The sequence below is a fragment of the Syngnathus scovelli genome, chromosome 7 (assembly GCF_024217435.2).
Source record: "Syngnathus scovelli strain Florida chromosome 7, RoL_Ssco_1.2, whole genome shotgun sequence".
Lineage (NCBI taxonomy): Eukaryota > Metazoa > Chordata > Actinopteri > Syngnathiformes > Syngnathidae > Syngnathus > Syngnathus scovelli.
In genome coordinates this window covers 13,772,926-13,790,779 of record NC_090853.1, presented here as the reverse complement: position 1 = coordinate 13,790,779, position 17,854 = coordinate 13,772,926, and the positions used below count along the sequence as shown (strand labels likewise).

At 45.1% G+C, this 17,854-nt stretch overlaps 1 pseudogene; it reads left to right on the top strand.

Annotated features, from left to right (window-relative positions):
• Positions 1 to 17,437, top strand: part of LOC125971955 (ubiquitin-associated and SH3 domain-containing protein B-like) — a 31,563-nt pseudogene extending 14,126 nt beyond the window's left edge.
• Positions 17,438 to 17,854: the final 417 nt, after the last annotated feature.

Sequence of the window (17,854 nt, the reverse complement as noted above, 5' to 3'; positions counted from 1 at the left end):
AGAGAGAACTCAAACCGGTCAAAGAACAGAGCCCACCGTGCTTGTCTCGCGTTCAGTCTCTTGGCCGATCTCAGATACTCCAAGTTGCGGTGGTCGGTCCAGACAATGAACGGAGTGGTGGCGCCCTCCAGCCAATGTCGCCACTCCTTCAAAGCCAACTTGACGGCGAGGAGCTCCCGATTACCGATGTCATAGTTCCTTTCTGAGGCTGACAAACGGCGAGAAAAGAAGGCGCACGGGTGGAGACGATCGTCTGGCGGCTACATTGAGACAACACCGCCCCGACACCCACGTCCGAGGCGTCCACTTCGACCACGAACTGTCTGTCGGGATCGGGAACTCTGAGGATGGGAGCGGATGTGAACCTCCTCTTAAGCTCCTGAAATGCCTGTTCCGCCCGTTCTGTCCATTTGTATGGGGAGGTGGGGCTGGTAAGGGCGGTGAGTGGCGCGGCCACCGTGCTGTATCCACGGATAAAACGTCGATAAAAGTTCGCGAAACCTAAGAATTGTTGCAGCCGCTTGCGTGTCTCGGGCACAGGCCATGACGTGACCGCCTCCACCTTCCCAGGGTCCATTTCGATGGATCCCTCACGCACCACATAGCCGAGGAATTTGACAGAGGAGGTGTGGAACTCGCACTTCTCTGCCTTCACGTAGAGCGAATTCTCTAGGAGGCGTCGCAGCACCGCCCGAACATGCTTGATGTGCTCAGGAAGCGAGCGGGAGAAGATGAGGATGTCATCCAAATAAACAAACACAAATTTGTCCAGCATGTCTCGTAACACTTCGTTTATCAGGGACTGGAAAACTGCTGGGGCGTTGGTGAGCCCAAACGGAACCACCAAGTACTCGTAGTGTCCGCTCGGGGTGTTGAAAGCCGTCTTCCACTCGTCTCCCTCCTGGATGCAGATCAGGTGGTAGGCGTTGCGAAGATCCAGCTTTGTGAAGATGGTGGCACCCTGAAGGCTCTCAAAGGCGGAAGAAAGAAGAGGCAGAGGGTATCGGTTCTTTACGGTGATCTCGTTTATTCCCCGGTAGTCGGTACACGGGCGGAGCGTGCCCTCCTTCTTCTTCACGAAGAAAAACCCCGCTCCCGCAGGTGAAGAGGACGGCCGTATGATACCGGCTGCCAGGGACTCCCGGATGTATTCCTCCATAGCCCGGCGCTCAGGAGCGGACAGGGAGTAGACGCGTCCCTTGGGAGGGAAGGTGCCGGGCAACAGGTCGATGGCACAATCGTAGGACCGGTGTGGAGGAAGAGAAGCGGCCCTGGCTTTACTAAAAACCTCCTTGAGTTCGTGATAAACTGCTGGGACATTGGAGATGTCGGAACTGTACCTGGGCGGGGCTCTGCCGAGTGGGCTGGTGGCCGCCTTCAGGCACACTCGATGGCAGCGGTCGCTCCACTGCCGTACAACCCCCACCTCCCAGTCCAGCACCGGGTTGTGCTGCCGCAACCAAGGGTGCCCCAGGATGAGCTGCTGTCCTGGGAGGGAAAGAAGAAAAAACTGGATGGTCTCGTGGTGATTGCCGGAGAGCATTACCTTAACCGGTTCCGTCACGAAAGCCACCTCGCCAATCAGACGGCCATCAATGGCACGCGCGGGAATGGACGGGCTCAGCGGGAGGAAGCCGACACCCCACTGACGCGCCAGGCTAAAGTCCATGATGTTCCCCTCCGCGCCGGAATCCACCAAGGCCGCCACGTTCTGGTCGGCCGCCGCAAGCTGGACACGTGCCTGTAGCGTGAGCGTGCTGGGACTGGGAGAGCCGGTGCTGGTTGAGCTCACGCGGATCCCCCGACGCCGCGTGAGTTCCGGCCTTTTAACGGGCACCCCGCCACCCGATGGCCCCCCTCCCCACAGTAAAAACACAAGCCCAGCGAGAGGCGTCGACGGTGCTCCTCCGAGGGAACCCGAGCCCCTCCCAGATCCATGGGCTCGGCGGGTGGTGTGGTTGATGGGTCCCCAGCAGACGGAGGAATGTGGCCACGCGGATTCCGCGGGGACCTCCTCTCCCGATCGCGCCGCCGCGTCCGGATCCGCCGGTCTACTCGGGCCGCCAAGTCCATCGCGCCCTTCAGGGTTCGCGGGCGATCGTAAGACACCAGTTCGTCTTTCATATACTCGGCGAGGCCGTTTAGGAATGTGCTAACGAGCGCTGGCGCGTTCCATCCGCTGCTGCCGGCCAACGTCTGGAACTTAAGGGCGTACTCCGCGACCGATCGGCTACCTTGACGCAGCGTCGCCAGTTCCTCGGCGGCGTCTTCGGCGGCGGATCCCAGGTCGAACAGGCAGAGCAATTCCTCTGCGAAGGCGTCGAAGGAATCGCATGCCGGGGCCATTCTTTCATACTCTGCCAAACCCCATAGCCGCGCCTCGCCCGTGAGGTGGGTTAGAACGAACCCGACCTTGGCTGATTCTGACGCAAACGTGACGGGCTGGAGGCTGAACATTATGCGACAGTTGGTCACAAACGCCCTCACGTGCTTGGGATCGCCGTTGAACTTTTCGATGTTGCCGAGGCGGGGCTCCAGGACGTCCTCGAGCCTCCTGGCTTCGGCAGACGGGCGGTGCTGGGGTGCCGTGACAGCCGGGGACGCAGCCACCGACAGTCTCTGGAGGGCTTGGGCCATCTCCTGCTGCTGCAGCTGTTGTTGCTGACCAACCTCGATCAGGTTCCGGATGCCGGCGGACAGGCTGCTGATGGCGGTCTCGGCTCGCTCCAGTCGGCTCAATGCCGTCTCGTCGTTCGCTGACTGCATAGCGTTGGCCAGTCTGTACTGTTAAGGATCGGACAGTACAGCCAAGTGCGTGACGACGGACTTTATTGGAAGGGGATGATGGGAACAGCCGGCGCTGGAGCGGCGATCGGGCTGGAGAGGACAAACGGTTCTGCGGGGGTTTCGAATAGTCAAGCGAGTCAAGTTTCTCCGGGACTGATGAGCGAAGCAGCATCAAGGGACAGACTGGCACTCGGTTCTGCGCTTGCGGCGCTGATATAGCGCTGTCCATGAACCCGTGGCAGGTGACGGTGATTCCACTGACAGGGGGGGCGTGGTCCCGTCGCAGGTGGCACCAGCACGTGACACCTTTAAATGCATTTGCACTGGTGTAGCTCAGTGGTTCCTTCATCAACTTACAATTCTACTGCAAAATTTGTCTCTTTTCAAACCCTACTCGAGATCGAACCACGGGCGATGTCCAGTTTGTTTCTTAACTTTTTTTGGGGGGAATGCACCACAGAACTTGAATAACAACCCATTTCCACTTCATTCATTCACACTGGTGTCGCTCAGTGGTTACTTCATCAAGTTACAATTCTACCGCAGAATTCGTCTCTTCTCAAACCCTACTCGGGATCGAACCACGGGCGATGTCTAGTGTGTTTTTAACTTTATTTTTTTGGCATGTGTTAGGGTTTTTCAGATTATCCTTATCGTATGATTATGTTGGAATGCAACCGGTAATAAATAACCTACCTTGTCCCATCCTCCACAAGGTCGTAAAACATCCCCTGATATGTTTTGACTAGAGCACAAGGGCTTCCTATTCAACCTACTCTTACCCCCACTCTGTTTCTCTTAATAAATATGCCCTTGCAGGAGGGAGAGTTTTTAGACTTCATTCCTTCAACGAGTGAACTCTCCACCTGCAGGTGTCTAAAAGAACTTGCTTGTCTACCGTGTGGTTCTTGCAAAATAAGTTGGAGTGAGCAAATCTCTAACATTTTGGTGCCGAAACCCGGGACCCCTCATACCCGCTATCTGTCTGACGAAGAAGGATGTGCTGCATTGTCGACAAGCCAGCGTCCATTTGGAGGACCTGGAAAAGAAAGTCCTGGGAAGAGAATTCTTCGCTGGGACAGCATCTTAGGTCTGACTTTGTCTGACAGAGGTGGATTGACGGGACCCGCCAGTGCAACGAACCAGGGGACAAGTAAGTTAAAGGCCTGAAGTTGTGTGATTGTGTTGTTGTTCGTGAAACGCGTAAAAAAAACCACAGGTGCACGAGAGATACGGCTTTGGTTTGTCCGAGCTATGAGATACGGCTTTGGTTTGTCCGAGCTATGAGATACGGCTTTGGTTTGTCCGAGATATGAGATACGGCTTTGGTTTGTCCGAGCTATGAGATACGGCTTTGGTTTGTCCGAGCTATGAGATACGGCTTTGGTTTGTCCGAGCTATGAGGCCTAAAAAAAAAAAAAAAAAAGCGCTGGAGTGTGTGTGATTGAGTGTGTGACTGGTAGGATAAAGTGACTAAAAAGCAGTTCTAGCGTTGATCCACGGCAATAAAACAGGCTAGTAATCTGTTGAAAGGTCAATTTAAACCTGCATTGAGGATCCTCAAAGAAAAAAAATTGAAAAAAAAATTGTAAAACCTTAAACTACTAAAATTAAGATGGGAAATAAGAACGGTAAATCTCTTGCTCTGCTCTCTTTGAAATGAGAAGTTCGTGGCAAGTAGATTTCTTAATTGTATGCAATACATGCTGAAGTGGAAGAAAATGTATGGAGTACAAGGAAATTTGAAATGTGGAAGAAGTGGTAGAAGTGCTAGAGTGTGGTTGAAATCTTCACAAAGAGATAAGAACGAATTCAAGAGACAAAAGCTAGAAAGATGAAAACTGATGAGGTTATAAGTGTTTGTCAGACCAGGACACAATAAGGCCCCTGTGAGCAGGTGCAAGGCCGCACGCAGCTCAAGCCGCGGCTCAAGCGAGGGGCGAGAGGAGTTTAATAATAATAATAATAATAATAATAATAATAATAATAATAATAATAATAATAATAATAATTTTGAGGTGGCAAATTACAAATGACTAGAGATCTAATTGTGTTACACTAAAGTTAAAATATGCAAATCAAGTGGTAAAGAAATGCAGCTCTCTTCTAGAAGATAGATAAATAAAATTATAATGTGCTATCCTCGTGTGCATGGGAGGGACCAGCTCATGATCGACCACAGGAAATGGCCAGCCTGTGACGAATCATTGTTGCTGAGACCTACCTTCCGCACGCGAGAGCTGTGCATGTGTGTGCGTATGTGTTAAGTTGATGAAGATTGGCTAAACTTTTAGTATAAAGAAATTTGCTAGACTGTTGTCTATTCAATTTACACCGCAGAACAGAAACAATTTTGACAGATAAAATGAAAGAAAAAAGAGAGAAATCTGTTTGCGAGCAGAAACTAATCCACACTAGTGCATGTTAGTGTCAAGCTCTCATGAGAAATTCGGAGTAAACAAAACAACAGAACATGCTTTCAGGAATTGGGAGAAGCTAAATTGTGAATTTAAGATTTTGCAATGCTACATTTAATAGGAATAATTGATTGGTTGTGTTATAAGATTATGCAAAATTCTAAATGCAAGCTAAATCTGAGAGTTTGAGTTCTTCAAATTTAAAAACAAAGAAAAAAAAATTCTGATTAATTTGCCAGTTGTTTGTTTTAGTTAAGTTTTTTGATTGGTGGATTGTTCTACCAGGAAACTTGAGTTGAAAATGATATATGAATGGTGTGTGGTGAGCTTGGATGAAATGGGACCAATCTCCTTTTTGGAGACTGTGTGAGATGCATATGATAAGCATTGATGAATGATTGCCCGAATGAAAGGTTGAATGGTTGAAGTCGTTGGCGACTACTATAGAAAATTAGTAGAGCGACTTTGATGAAAGAGTGATTTTGAGCAGGTTGAATGCTAAAAAGAAAAACGTAGCTTTTGGATTGATAGTTAACTAGAGAAAAAACTGGAGAACCAGTAACACATGTAGAAGATGTGTGAACTGAGAAATTAAGAAGCGTTTTGGAAAGAAAGTCAAATTAAAAGATGATGAAATCATATGTAGTAATACAACACTTTACTACATATGGATTCTGTAAATCATGCAATTGAGTAAAATAAAACATACGTTTTGATTCGTATTCAAATTTCTAAGATTCTTGTGATAAACAATGAGAAAACGATTGAAAAGTAACTAAAGAAACTACAAGAAAGTGAAAATGTCTAATCATTTGCTAGCTGAGTCACTCCCCATTCGGGGAAGGCATCCATTTACTTGCTAAGCTAGTTGTCAAAACAGTCCAATTGCCACGAAAAGTAGCTATGTGCACGTGTGCAGTACACACACACACACGAGACTGATAAGGTGTCAAGAGGTAACAAGCTTGCAGACAGAACCACAAAGCTGCAGCGCAAAAGACACTTCAAATTTTATACACACAAGAAACAGATTAGATCACTGAAACATTTTTAAAGATGTGCAGTGACAAATTCCATAGAGTGAAATTCAATTATGGACGAAAAAAGGGGCAAGATTAGAGAATGGCATCTATAAATGACCTACCCTACCAAAGAACCTATGCAAATTGCAGCAATATTGAGCCATGGTGCGTGTCACATGGCTCAAGAGGAGGGATAGTGGGGCAGGTCAGTCAGCTTTATACAACATATGGATTTGATTCATATTCAAAACATTTTCAAAACAAAACATTTTTTTTTGTAGAGCTTGTTTCAACAAAAACAAAAACACTGAATGCCTCCAATTTAAAAGATCAATTTGACCTTTGCAGGATGATCTGCTGTGTCGGATCTGGACTGCCATGAAAGTATGATGTTGATATGTGTACTTTGTCAACAACCTCTGTAGATGTTAAAGAATGGGATGAATATCTAGAATGAATGTGGATAATTACTTTCAGGTAACTAACTATAAGAGTAACTGAAAAAAGAAACAATTGATTGCTTATGGCAAAACAAGCTGCAAAGACAGAAAAAAATTGAATATGTCATATGTATGGCTTTGCGACCGATTATTTATGTTGTACCGTTGCCATTGACCAAAGATTGTGTGAAATCTGTCACGTCTACTGGATTGTGAAGTGTGTGACAGAGCATAATATCCATTGAGAGAAAAAAGAAAAAAAAAAGAAGCCATTGCTTTCAGAGAATGTAGTCAAGCGAAATTGTATATACATCAACATGCCAAGATCTGGGGAAAAAGCTGGTAAAAACCAAAATGTCTTTAAATTTGAGAGGCGACGATGATCTGACCGAAATTGATGCAATTGGAGTCCCTAGAGGAGTTCCTGATTAATAAGAATTAAATGACCAAATTGCAGCGGGATGGGAGTCATCCATTTGCTGCTGGTGAGCGATGAACAAGAGCGTAGACAGGATAAATTACATCCATTACAACATGCAGAAATTGGGCAAACGGACACAAGCGGGGCTCGAGGCAGTGCATGAACAGCTAGCCACGCCTTCCCTAATGTCGATCCAGAACCACAATGCTCATGATATGTTGTGGTCTGAGAAAGGAGGCGTCTGCGCAATGTTTGGAGAACAATGCTGCACCTTCATCCCCAACAACACCGCCCCTGATGGGAGCCTGACGAATTGCAGGCCTGCGATCCCTCAAAACGAGGATGAAAGAGCACTACAAGTGGATGAATGCTTTTGGGAAGTATAACGCCATTGTGTCCTCAATTTTACCATCAGTTGCAGTATTGCTGCTATGCTCACCTTGTATGGATGTTGCATACCGTGTCTTCGTGCTCTGTTTAATTGTCTCGCCACTACAGTAATATCACCCATGGAGGACGAGATTGCTCAGATATACCTAATGTCTGAGCGGCAACATGATGATGTTGATGGCAAAATTCCTGCATCTGTGTTACCAGACTTTTCCCAGATCCATGGGATTCTGAATGATGACATCACAACATTTATCCTTTGGTGTAAACATATTTGTCCTCATGAATGTGATCCGACGACTGAGAGTCGAGAAAAGGGGTTGTTTACGGTGATGTTTGAATTTGAGCAAATATGTGATAAACAGTGGGGAAATGTCAGGATAATTAGTTTTGTAGAAGCGCTGGCCAGCCTGAACCGGAGGTCTCATACCTTCGCTCAAGGCCAACACATCTGCCAGGTTTTAGGGAGTTCTTATACTCCCTTCCTTGTCTTATCTGTGAGAGGCCCTCACTATTTATGAACAGAACACTTTTGTTCTTTGTCTAGCTAAAGAGAAGTTCTTTATCTATTATACCTTGTAGTTTCGATTTATGAATTGTTGTTGACCGGGACAGTTTTTAAGTTATCCCATATTTACTCAATGTTTAGTTAAGTAGACTTCATGCAAGTTATCTCACATCTACTTAACGTTTGTTGGGGTGTATGCACGAGAGGTATCTGATGATTTACTCATCATTATTATTATGTGAAACGTAGCAAGAAAGTCTAGAGCATTGTTTTACAGGGACACGGCATCCAGGAGTTGGATATCAACACCGTGCTGTCACAGTCAAAGATGCCGACCCTTACCGCCCTGGACTTGCAGACATTGCCTGTGATCAGCTATTCTGGGAAAATCTCAATGTGACTGTTAGAGGATGAACAATACCGCAAGTGGCCTACACAGAGAGACCAGCTAGAGAGGAGACTGGATGAGAGCTTTGGACATCGCCGCTGTGTGCCAGGATGAGAGAGCCGTTTTCAAGGTGTAAGGGCTCTACTACCAACATGGCTGCACCATCGGACGGGACCTACTTCGTCCAGAAGTTCGGAAGCACTGCCTCACCTGCATCCTATCCTGTTCAGAACGGATCATGGTTTTATGGTCACAAGAGTTGTCCGATGCTGCCTGCCAACTGGACACGAGTGTGTGCGCCAGTGTGTGTGACAGACCACACCTACAGACTAGAACATCATCAGCTGACGAAAACACGAGCACATATACAACTTCTTAGAGATGACGGATGTGATGACGATAATGAAACATGGATTGCGTAGATGTTGTTCTGTTGAGCATGTTTTACAGAAACTTGATGATTTGACCATCGAAAATGCTTCGCAAGTGATGGATACAATGATGTACTGTTTCTGGGTTTTTGTTTTTTATTGATAGCATTCTGGTCGTCTTAGGCAAAGGGACCGTGTAAGAATTTTCCTGCTAATAACATCTGGCCGGCAGGTTTTTCGCTTACACAATAAGTTTGATCTGGGGGTATTAAGGTAATGCCTCATCTTCACTGGAAAGTGTTGCTATCATTGTTTGTTTTTGTTTTACTATTCTTCTTTCTTCATTATACATGTACACATTTTTTTTTCTTTTACTTGTCTTTGTTGTTTGGGGTGGCATAATCATATGATAAAACAGGAGGGAGATGTTAGGGTTTTTCAGATTATCCTTATCGTATGATTATGTTGGAATGCAACCGGTAATAAATAACCTACCTTGTCCCATCCTCCACAAGGTCGTAAAACATCCCCTGATATGTTTTGACTAGAGCACAAGGGCTTCCTATTCAACCTACTCTTACCCCCACTCTGTTTCTCTTAATAAATATGCCCTTGCAGGAGGGAGAGTTTTTAGACTTCATTCCTTCAACGAGTGAACTCTCCACCTGCAGGCGTCTAAAAGAACTTGCATGTCTACCGTGTGGTTTTTGCAAAATAAGTTGGAGTGAGCAAATCTCTAACAGCATGCACCAAAGAACAAACTTGAATAACCCATTTCCACTTCAGGTACCATTTGCACTGGTGTAGCTCAGTGGTTACTTTGTCAACGTGTAATTCTACTGCAGAATTCGTCTCTTCTCACACCCTACCCGGGCTCGAACCGCGGGTGATAATCAGTGTGTTTTTAACTTATGCAATAAATAACTAAATTTAAATAATAACACATTTCCTTTTAAATGCATCTGCAATGGTGTAGCTCAGTTATTACATCGTCCAGTACCTGTTCTACTGCAGATTTCGTCTCTTCACAAACCCTACCCGGGATCGAACCACAGGCGATGTCGAGTGTGTTTTTTATCTTTATTTTTTGGAATGCACCAAAGAACTAAATTTGAATAATAACCCATTTCCACTTCATGCATTTACACTAGTGTAGCTTAGTGGTTACATTGTCAAGTTATAATTCTATTGCAGAATTACTCTCTTCGCAAACCCTACCCGGGCTCGAACCACTGGTGATGTCGAGTATGTTATTTAACTTTGGCATGCATCAAAGAACTAAATTTAAATAATACCGTATTTGCCGGTGTACAGGTCGACTCTGTGTATAAGTCGACCCCCTAAAATTCGACGGAAATTTACGATTTTATGATATATCCTTTGTATAAGTCGAGCTCAATTGTTGCATTATATTAAACTTCATATGCGAAATTTATTGACGAAATGTGTTCAAATTCCGGGAGGCCGTGCGCATGCGGCTGTTTATAAGCACCGCGGAGGAGATCGCGGCCGGCGAGCTCGCGCATGCCGCCCGGCACCAACGGGAGGCCGGAAATAGCTCCAAGCCGAGCGGATCGGCACTTTATAAGCACCGCGGAGGAGATCGCGGCGCCTCATTCGACTTCCAGCGGCCGGCGAGCTCACGCACCCGCCCGGCACATCCGGGAGGCCGTGCGCACGCGTTAAGTGGCCGAAAATAGCCCCCGCCGAGCGGATCGGCTGTTTATAAGCACCGCGGAGGAGATCGCGGCGCCTCATTCGACTTCTAGCGGCCGGCGAGCTCGCGCACGCCGCCCGGCACCAACGGGAGGCCGGAAATAGCTCCAAGCCGAGCGGATCGGCACTTTATAAGCACCGCGGAGGAGATTGCTGAGCCTCATTCGACTTCCAGCGGGCCGCGCACTCGCGCACGCCGCCCGGCACATCCGGGAGGCCGTGCGCACGCGCCGAGTGACCGAGAATAGCCCCCGCCGAGCGGATCGGCTGTTTATAAGCACCGCGGAGGAGATCGCTGAGCCTCATTCGACTTCCAGCGGGCCGCGCACTCGCGCACGCCGCCCGGCACATCCGGGAGGCCGTGCGCACGCGCCGAGTGGCCGAAAATAGCCCCCGCCGAGCGGATCGGCTGTTTATAAGCACCGCGGAGGAGATCGCTGAGCCTCATTCGACTTCCAGCGGGCCGCACACTCGCGCACGCCGCCCGGCACATCCGGGAGGCCGTGCGCACGCGCCGAGTGGCCGAAAATACCCCCGCCGAGCGGATCGGCTGTTTATAAGCACCGCGGAGGAGATCGCTGAGCCTCATTCGACTTCCAGCGGGCAGCGCACTCGCGCACGCCGCCCGGTTCAAATTTTCTAAGTGCAACGCACAATGAGATGCATGAGAAACGGCCTTGGTTACCATCACATTTGAAGCGATGAATACGAAGTTAAATTTTATGACTCGGTGTATAAGTCGAGGTCGATTTTTTTCGGTCGATTTTGGATCGAAAAAGGTCGACCAATACACCGGCAAATACGGTAACTTATTTCCACTTCATGTATATACACTGGGGTAGCTCAGTGGTTACTTCATCAAATTACAATTCCACTGCAAAACTCAACTCAAACCCTACTCGGAATCGAACCGCGGGCAATATCCCGTATGTTTTAAACTTAGTTTTTGGCATGCACCAAAGAACTAAACTTGAATAATAACCCATTTCCACTTCATGCATTTGCACTGGTGCAGCTCAGTGGTTATATCGGTAAGTTACAATTCTACTGCAAGATTCATCTCTTCTCAACCCCTACCCGGGCTCGAAACACTGGCGATGTGTATTTATTTAGTTTTTTTTTACCCTCATTGAGGTAAACATATATGTACGTATGCTTGTAAACAATATTTTTGATTTAAAAATGTTCTGTCATTAATTTGAACTAATTTGAGAGCATTACATTTTAGTGCTCTTCCACTCAGTGATGTGGTGACTTGTGTTGGCTTTAAGTTCTTCTGTAAGTAGCGAGTCAATGCAGTCGTTCAGCCGTGAACAGTCAAAGTCAAAATAAAACTTCTAAATATCACGTCTCGTCCCCAGCCGTTCCACTATGTGTCTGTTGTCATGATTTCTGTCTGTGTGCTCGCCCCTCCCCTCCCGTGTGCCCATGATTAGTTTGATTATTCTCACCTGCCTCTTGTTACCTGTCGTGTGTATAAGTCCTGTCTGCCCCTCACGCCTGGGCGGATCATTGTTGTCGTCTTGATGTCTTTTTGGTTCTTCTTGTCGTTTAATGTCTTCACGTCCTTTGTGTCACCTCCCTGTCGGTTAGTCCTCTAGTTATTTTGTTAAGTCATGTCAGTTTGCCGAGTCTGTTTTTGTTTTCTCCTATAAACCCTGGTCCAAGCTGCATTTGGTTGCCCTGCTCCATCCGATCCCTGACACTAAATTGAGGAATTATGGCACAAAACCTGTCCACGCACCAGCAGAAGGCAAGGAGTGCCCACACAATTGCAGTGCGTACATGTGTTCGCTGGGGGGAAAAAGATGGGCATTTTTTTCAACAATCATAACCTGAGGTAGTATTCCAATCCATGTTTGCTGTTATACAATACATCAATCTCTTTGTCGCTTTCCGTTTACCAAGCATGAGCATATATTTTCTTCATGTGCAAAAATTACCTGTGATTGCTGATTTAATACATTTTGTACTGAAAATAAAACGTCATAGTTTGTAGAATTCCTCTGACGCAAACTTGAATTATCTGATACATAATTAGTGAGTTTTTTTACTGCCAGCTGTTTTTCATGTGTATGTGTTTGTTTGATTTGTAAACAGGAAATGTAAGGATGGAAACCATTCTGTGGGATTTCCCACAGTTATTTCAACAGTTCAGCTGCAAGAATATTTCCTTAAGTGGGTGCTGTGTCCATGTGCGTGCATCCGTGTGTTTTTTGTTGGGCCTGTTTTTGTTCTGTTCAGAATCTGCAGTTTCAAATCTGTTTTAATTATTGTAGTTATTATTTGTCTGTTAGCCCACAGCATGTTATTGCTGGTCCACCTGACGCTCAACAAAAAATGTGTAATTTTTCAAAAGGGTATAGTGGAGGGAGTCTTAAACTTTTTCAGCCCAAGACCCTAATGAGAAGTTTTGTTGCTCCCGTGGGAGACACACTATAACTAAACTAATAACTAACACAAGGAATGTCAATTTACTACATGGGTCCAAAAACTCTCAGTGAAAAATGTTTGGTCCTGGTTTACATGACATTGTTACAACTCAAAATAAAATACTACATTCGACAACATTAAAACTAGCTCAACTGTATTTGTTTGTATAACATTTTAACAACAATCAGAGCTTGAAAATAGGATTAATTGTTTTGCTAAGTTGCCACCTTTGCAAAAAGATGTAATTTCATAACCCTAAAATGGCAGTTTTAAATAATTTGGGATCTAAAAATGCTAATTATTTAAACAGTGACCAACAACAGTCACTCCATCTCCAACCCGAGCGATGAGTTCTTGTCATAGCATGTCTTGTTGTATCTGCAGTAGTATGTTATTGCTGAATCAAGCATTTAAAACTTTTATTTTGACTGCTCACATAGCATTGCCATTTCCCAGCAGATAAAATCCAGCTAATTTGTGACAGGAGAGCTTTTATTCAACACAACCCAAACACCTCAATTATTCAGTGATGATGAATGACTTTTTTCCAATGGCAGAATAATGGAAAGACAACATACTAGCTGATGAAAATTTTCCATTCATGGGATGCTGTTATGTCAGAGCGTGTCTTACATTCATCCAAAACTGCTTACAGCTCCTTGGCATGTGATGATTGCTATGTTAAGCAGTGGGAAAGATGGATGGAGTGATGAATTGCGATTGCTCTCTATCTCGTTCGAGGATATGTTTAGCTCTGGTCATCGAATCCACAATCTTGTGCAGGCCGAATGAAAACAAAGATTTTAGTTTACACAGAGAAATTCTTTAATTTCAATCCCAGTTTCTATCAATGAATAATAATTAAAGAGTCACTTCTGCTATGGTTACACTTTACCTAATGATATAGCTCAGGTCCTTGGTACTACTGGACTGTGCAATATAATGATGATGATGGAAAGTATAATGGTGAACCTATTCCTTAACTGATATTTTTGTTTTGTACAAAGAAATATGTCTTTTTTTTTTTTAGTGACAGATGATGTTAAAGTACCATTAACATTGCACTCTCTTGTATGTTACAGTTTAAAAGCTCTGGTGTCAACTGGAGGCCTGACTGTTCAAGCAGCTTGTGGCTGGTGAGTGAAAACCAAGCTTGACTATACAGAACCTGTGGTGAAAAATAGACAAAAACAATGTTACGGTGAAAGCGCTATAGTATACATAAAGATGTATTGTATTACGACTCAGTAAGACAGTACACAGTAATGTGTTACGCTGTCCTCTTCTGGGCAAAACCCTGTCGGGGCTCATGTCTGAAATGAGTACATGGAGTTTAGTAAATAATCTATACATCTACCCATCCATCTATTTTCCAAACCGCTTCTTCTCACGAGGTTCTTGGGTGTGTTAGAGCCCGCTGACACCCTAAACTGGTTGCCAGACAATTTTAGGGCACACATTGACGAACAACCATCCGCATTCACATTTAAACCTACGAGCGATTTGGAGCGCTCAGTCGGTCTCCCAAACACGTTTTGAGGATGTGGGAGGGTTAGGGTTAATTTTGGGGATGTGGGACGAAACTGGAGTACCCGGAGGAAACCCCCACAAGCACCAGAAGAATATGCTAGTGGCTGGAGCCAGAATAGAACCCACAACCTCTACACTGTGACGCGGACATGCTACCCAGTGCGCCATCGTGCCACCTAGCAGTAATAATAAATGCCTGCAAATATTTTTGTAGACAATCATCTGTGCAGGGTTGTGTGTGTGTGCGTGTGTTCGTGTGTGCGTGTGCGCGTGCGTGCGTGTGTGCGCGCGTGCGTGTGTGCGTTCGTACACCATTTCCTGAAAGCAAAGTAGCATAAAATTATAAAGGCATGCATTTGGGGCTACCTCTAACAAGGATAAAAAAAGGATGAAATCCTAATTGAATCAACACTATTTTGTACACCGAAATCGATACCCAACTTATGCTGTCTGTCATTAATTCTATTACTGATAAAGTATGGATATGTTGATTTATATCCTAGTCAAAATGTTATTGTAATTTTCTTGCTGACATACAAATGGTGTTGAAAACATAACTTCCTTCCATATTTCCATACTCTGTATCACTTATACCTCAGGCTGTGCTCCCATGTGGATGACCCATTCCTGGATGACCCTCTACCCAGGGAATTTGTACTCTACCTGTGACCCAGTGGACCGCTCCAGAACCAGCTCTCCCATTTCTGGCAACAGAGTCGTGTCAAGTGTGGCAAAAACAAAGCCCACAACATTTTCCCTCACATCACGCTGTGCCAGTTCTTCACGGTGAGTACAGGAACTCATCAAACTACAAGTCAAAGTGTTTGAACTACTGTATTTTCTGGACTGTAAGTCGCAGTTTTTTTTCCATAGTTCGGCCAGAGGTGCGACTTATAATCAGGAACGACTTATATATATATATTTTTTTTCCACGTTATTGTGCATTTTATGGTTAATGTGACTATATTCCGGAGCGACTTTTAGTCCGAAAAATACGGTATGTATATTATGGCTGGTGCAACTTGTACTCCGGTACGACTTATAGTCCGGAAAATACGATAAATGTCATCAATCTTAGTATTTCTTTGTGTTTGCTTTTTCATCAGTGTGCAGACCACAAGGTCGAGGCTCTATGTGAGGCCCTCCGAGCTAGCGTACGGCAGTGGCGGGGTCTATTTCCCACCCCAGTGCCCCTCGAACTGTACACATCCTTCAACTTCATTGGTCTTTTCGTGGAGGAGCAGGTGGCTAATGCACTCAAGCAGCTTGCGGCCGACTTTAGCTCAGAGGCAGCCAGGAAAGCCGGTATGAACCTTAAGGATAAAGTGGATGCTATACCAGCTTGCTCGCTACATGGTAACCATGTGATGAACCATGACCAATTTTTTTTTCAGCTGTGACAATAACTAATTGTAGGTCCGCTTAGGTTATTAAAGCAGTCAGTCAGTATGTCAATGTAATTTTCTCAAACGCTAATGGAAATTAGGTTAATGAGAAAGAATTGTTTCAGGCATCTTAGTGCCAAATTAGATTTGATACGGGCTAATTGTATTCCAATCATATGCTTTGTAGTTTACAGACAGATTAGGGGCATGTTATCACAGTCATACCTCTCCCACACATCTTATTTATCAGAAAGTGCTGAACAATACCAAACTGTTTCTTTCATCTTAAATACCTCATTTCACGTCATTTCAAAAGACATTTTCTAGACTTCCAATTTGTTTAGGTTTTACACAGACTGCAGGCAACTTGAAATGAGTGTAATTGTTTGCCCGTATTTAATTACCTTTTGCCTTAATTGTGAGAAGTAGAAATAATAGATGTTTAACTGAATAGTTAACTTTGTCATGCATCATCTTGGTTGTTTGTGATCAACTGGCAGAGTGTAGTTTGCCTTTTCCTCAAAATTAGCTCCTGTAGGTTTGGCTTCTGTAACTCTGATCAAGGAGTTTATGTAATGGATACATGGATGAATGCATGCATGGTCTTGGCAATATGGCTTTAAGTTTACTTCATGCTGTACTGTTCAAGTATTACGTGACAAAAGAATATAGGTTATGGGAATGTACATTTTTTCAGATTTTATGACAAAAGCATAATTTGATATGCATTCTCAAAGCAATACAACTAAGGAAGACCATTGCACAATACTGTACACCACGGGTGCTCAAACTTTTTCAGCTTACGAGCTACTTTTAAAATGAAAAGATCTACCCACTACAATAAATAAATAAAATAAAAATAAATAATATAGTGCGTGTATTTTTGTAACGCACTTAGAAAATGACAATGTGAGAAAAAAGTCCAACTCCCATTCCGTATAAAAGTGATACGTTTTTGGCTTCTTACTTGGTCCAGCAACCCCAGTCATTTTTGATGGTCATAAACTTTCTTTTGTTTAGAAGTGCGTTGATAAGCTTATAAACGTTGGCGGTTTGTGTGTGCGCGGTCGTTAAACATGCTGCGGTAAGGGGTTGTAGTCACTGTCTATTGCGCATGTGCGGTTCACTGTGCTTTCCTCCCGACAGGCCCACCTGTATGTCAATCAAGCGATGGGCTGGATTCTAGCATACAGCATTTTTTTTTTTTTTAAACGTCATGCGATCGACCAGTAGTAGCTTAGCGATCGACTGGTCGATCGCGATCGACGTATTGAGCACCCCTGCTGTACACATTGCAAATATTATATTAGTTTTGAGCTGATCAAACATTTTTCTCCAGAAATCCATGTGGAGCCTCATAAGAAACAGCTCCATGTAACACTGGCCTACAACTTCCCCACCGATCATCTGGCTTCACTGGAAAAAATGGCAAAGGGCATCGAAGTGAAGCTGGGTTGTGATTGGCTGGCAGTTCTTTTTTCTGGGACATTCGTTTTGCAAACCATGAGGTAATATTTTATTCATAACTGATCACTTGTCATTGCGGTTCTATATGTGGTGACTGAAATCAGCGGTAGAACATCTGTTCTTCATTTTGATATGATGTTTCTGTAGGAGCAGCTCTTGTAGATGGAAACCGGATATCATTGGTATTGTGGTAGAAGGGAGAAACACGTCTTTATTCCATGACTGTCTACCAACAACTGTGGCTAGAGACAAGCATCAAAGCAACAAACAGAACATGACATTAACTGCTGGCCTGCTGGGTGAGAGGCATGGTACTGAGGTCCGCCACTCAGCCCGCCCTCTGAACACCAAGAAGGAAATTCAAAACACACACAAAAAAATCCCCACAGAGTTCATTAACCGCTGCAGAGGCGCAGATGCAATTCAGTGGGTGAGATGCAGACAATGGTGCGTCTTGGTGTACTGTGGGTGTCGTGCCTCACAAAAACAAGTCCCAGGTACACAAAACTCACGCCCCCCCCCCCCCCCCCCAACAAAGTCCATGAACCGGCGCAGAGGTGCAGATGCAGTTCGGCGGAG